Source organism: Peromyscus maniculatus, chromosome 1 (genome assembly GCF_049852395.1).
Source record: "Peromyscus maniculatus bairdii isolate BWxNUB_F1_BW_parent chromosome 1, HU_Pman_BW_mat_3.1, whole genome shotgun sequence".
In the NCBI taxonomy this organism is placed as follows: Eukaryota; Metazoa; Chordata; class Mammalia; order Rodentia; family Cricetidae; genus Peromyscus; species Peromyscus maniculatus.
This window is the reverse complement of record NC_134852.1, coordinates 106,063,506-106,067,936: the sequence shown is the minus strand read 5'-3', so window position 1 is coordinate 106,067,936 and position 4,431 is coordinate 106,063,506. Positions and strand designations below refer to the sequence as shown.

General features: G+C 37.4%; 1 long non-coding RNA gene across 1 annotated transcript; it reads right to left on the bottom strand.

Moving 5' to 3' along the window:
- Positions 1-289: 289 nt before the first annotated feature.
- Positions 290-847, bottom strand: LOC143267779 (uncharacterized). Its single transcript, XR_013043232.1, has 2 exons — positions 758-847; positions 290-585 (listed from the first exon to the last, which is right to left on the bottom strand). It is a non-coding gene; the product is annotated as an uncharacterized LOC143267779 (long non-coding RNA).
- Positions 848-4,431: the final 3,584 nt, after the last annotated feature.

Sequence of the window (4,431 nt, the reverse complement as noted above, 5' to 3'; positions counted from 1 at the left end):
CTTGTGGTATACAATGTATTACTTCCTCTCTAGTCAACCCATTTCATTGAGTCAACACATTCTCATTTCTTATTTGATGAAAACAAATTCCCAGAGAAGAAAAAAAATGTTTTTTTTTTTTTTTTTCAGAAGGCAGTTGGGTTTTGGCACATCAGAAAACCCACTGAACTTGGAATGAGACAATCTGGACTTGGATACCAGCTTTACTGTTGATGATATTAGGTGTGTGATATGTGTCCTCTAAGCATCAATTTCCTACAGAAAATAAGGCAAGTGGTCAGGACACTCTTTATAGATCTCCTTATTTATTTCTCTGAAGTATAAATAGAAGTATCCAAACCAGGAATGTAACAGAGGACTCTTGTTCACATATGATATTCTGGAGGACTGTACTCTTGGTGTGAAAGAAGACACCCACCCAGTGCTATACAGGTCTCAGTCTTGGTGGTGAAGGCTCTGGAGGGCTTGAGCCACAGGTATTCAGGCCAGCATGGCTTCTTGGCTTTCTGGGTTACACTGCCATTATGCTCTCTTCCTCTCCTACCAAACTCAATGGCAGCTCTGCCTGACAGTACCATCTTGGGACTAGTGAACAAAATGTTATTGTAAGAGCTTCAAAGGCACCTCAACAATATTTTAGAAAATGTGAAATCTACTCAAAATTTAGATAGTCACATCAGAAAAGATATACATCTTAGAACTGAAAAAAATGGGTTAGTACTATTCTTGTAAAATTATTTCAAGGAATAATTATTACCCAGACACCCTGAATGCAACACAGTGACAGTGACAGGTGATTCGATGCTAGTTTTCTCTGTGCCCATGCCTCATCTGTATGGTTTCCAGGAGCCACATCAGAACACTGCATCTGTGGAACCAATTTTGCTGTAATCATTACATCATAATGCTGTGCCTGTCATTTCATTAAAAAAATATTAACTTTGGAGAACTGTTGACTTTCAAGGCATCCCTAGTTGCTATGAAAACATTCATAGCATTTATTATTCATTCATTTATTTTCTGTTATATTTCCTTTTATTTTTGCAAATTAGAAAAAGTGAAAATTTGCCCCAATTTTTTATTATCAGCTGCAATTTCTGTTCTAATCACCTGATAAAGTTCATAATCTCCTTTATCATCAAAATATATTTCTATGTCAACATTCTCCCACTCTGAAATTTAGTCCTAGACAAAGCAGGCAAAGGAATCCCAAAAGGAACCATTTTTTTTTTTCATGCCCAGATTCTAGTAATGAGGATGATAATCAGCTTGCAAACTTTTGTTTCTATGCCTCGGTAAAAGAGATTAATGAGGGATTGATTCATTAAAGACCACAAAAGGGGCATTTCTACTTTTCTTATCCATAACTAATTAGAAAGGGACAAAAGGGTTCTTAGAAGGGAGAGCAGATACTGGGGAAGAGGGAGGAATCAGCTATGGGGCTTAAGAATGCAGCAGCCGCCTATTGCACACCAATGTTTCTACTTGACAGTATCTGTTTCCAGTTCTCTGGCCCAGGCATGTTAGTGGCACTAAGACTGACTTGTGAAAACAAGATTAGAGTTCACAAGGACATACAGTGCATTCAGAGGGCACTGATGTCAAACTGTTTCTGCCAATTACATGTCACAAAATATGGGGGATATCTTAAGAAAGCAAGGTACCTGGGCAGGGAAGATACTAATTAAAAAAAGTGTTATGAAAAAAATTCTACTTGATTCAGTGAGAATATATTGAGAAAAAATCCATACACTGTGATAGGCTTAAAGGGGGGAGATAGAGTGTCCGTAGTTCTTTTGGGATCTCTTTTCTCTCAGACAACTGAAACAACACCCAAAGAAGAAGTAGTTAAGAATTTGTTAATTTAAATTAATAAATTTTCCCTTATTCTGCTCTTACCCCTCCTTTTCATCACCTGTTATACAAATATGTGAAAACATATTTGGTACAAAGCATTGAAAGGCAGCTCTTATCTAAGGGACACACACACACACACACACACACACACACACACACACACACACACACGCACTCATACAAACTTTGCAGAGTCTATTACAAGGTCTTCTTCATAGTATCTCCTAAGCAAATCTCTGTCAATAACACTGTTAACAAGAGTGATTTAGCCAGTCGATGTTTTTGCCAGTGTGTTGCATGTTAAAAATCATTTGATATGCATGCCAATTGGTTATTAATTATCTATTTAAAAATAATAGCACTAATTTCAGCAGTTTGGTTTAAGAAAATGTCAAGTGATTCATTAGTGAATAATTGTTTTTCCCCTCAAATAAGTTGGTTACTAAATTTTTTGATAAAAAGGGGAAAAAGTTAAGCATTTTGAATAATGTCTGATAAAAGATAGCCAAGAAGACTAGATATTTACATGTTGCTTAATAAAAACTTGATTGTTTAAAATGTGCCTTTGCTTTACATTCTGTTTACATTATGAAAGACCATGGAGATTGAGCTTATGGAAGGAATATGGGAGTTCAAATTTGAAAGCATGAGTTTAAGACTGATTTCAGCATTACCTTTGCATTAAATAACCTAGATGGCCACTTTTTCATTCATATGCCAGAGTCAGCACCAGCCTGAGTTATTAGAAGAGCCAGGAAGATATTAGGCATGAAATGTATTAAGAATTATATGATATTGTCATTGGAATATTTATGATTGGATTTCTATTATAGTAAACAATAGAAAGGGGGTTGCTCTATGTCTCACAAGCTGCTCTGATTTAATGCCAACTTGAAAATCCTCATCTAGACGAAGTGTGGTCATACTCTGAAATTACACTGTCGTAGATCCTAAAGGTGTTTTCCATCTTTGAGATTCTTTCTCTCAAATTTTCAATAGTTTTTGTGGACTACATCATGTAATGAAAACAGAAGGAGATCCCCCCCTAGCTCTCCCACTCATCCTCTGAGGAAACAGAGGCTATAAAACTCTATGCACTTGGAATGGTACCTGGAATGCATCCAAGTATTTTGTGACATTAAGAGAAGAGCAGTCTCTCCATGTCCCCATGAAGCAGTAGCCTTTCCAGGGACATCAGTCCTCAAGCATAGCACAAGCACTATCGCTGTCACCTGGGCTCTGTTGCTTAGATTCTAGACACATAAACAGAGGTCACTAAGATGCCAGCAGGATGAATGAAATTGGGGCATCCCACTGTAAAGATTTCTGGGAGCTGCCTCAATTTGATCTTCTTCCTTGCTAACAAATCCATAATTAAGTTCATGGTGGCCATATGCCCAGTTTAACAGTAAAATTTCCCAGTCTCCTTTTAAGTTTGCAATATAGTTCTTAATGATATTCTAAAAGAAAGTCAATCATCAGGGTTTTGGAGAAAAGTTTTCAGTGACACAAACTGAATTGGCATTACCCTCTGCTTTGTGAACTTCTTATCTATACTAGGTGGGGAAAGAAGTCATACCACAGCTGCAGTGAATCTGGGAACAAATATGTTAGCCTTACAGGGCTTCTTGCTGCAGAAGAAAATTAAAATTGATGCTTGGTGCCACCACTGCAGTTGAATTTCTGATATGACAAAGTAAATGCACATTGGAAGCAATACAAGGACTTCATGAAGTAATAGATTTTCAGCAGTATCTGACATACCATGACAGAGCTCCAGAAATGATGCTTCCTTTGTTTTATTTCTTGTCACTATGGAGAACATTAACATTGACCCATGGCAGAAGTACAACAGTGGTGTGCAATTGTCTTGATTATGTTAAGAATTTATTTTGCATGTGTGCATGTGTATATGTGTATGGGAAAGGAGAGAAAGAGAGAGAGAGAGACAGAGAGAGAGAGAGAGAGACAGAGAGACAGAGAGAGAGACAGAGATAGAGACATAGAGACACAGAGACAGAGAGACAAAGAGAGGGCATGCACGTGTCATGGCATGTGTTTAGAAGTCAGATGACAACCTTTCAGAGTCCTTTCTCTCTATTCATTGTAGGTACCAGGGATCAAACTCAGGTCATCAGACTTGAGAGGCAAGTGCTTTTATACTCTGAACTATCCCACTGGCCCATTTATCTTGATTATTAGTGGGATAAGGGTGCAAATAATAAGGGTACAAAACCAGAATATGAGAAATGGAGAGAGGTGGCGGTAAATATTATATGTCAAGCCTTTAGTGTGGAAATGCAAAAATGGACACTAACAGGGATTAAGAATATATTAGGTTGAAATATTCAAGAAATAACAATAATCTAAGACTGAGCCCAGAGCTATTCAATCATGATCACTGCAAGCCATTTCCATAGTGTCCTACAGCATAGGGACAAGGCAGGGGCTCGGAAGAGAAATAATGCGTATTTTGTCTGTCACTGTATGATTTAGGTTTCTTTAAGACTTTCATCTTTCCATTTAAGATAAGGAGAAAATACAAAAGGAAAAATTGGTGGGTTTCTAGGAAAA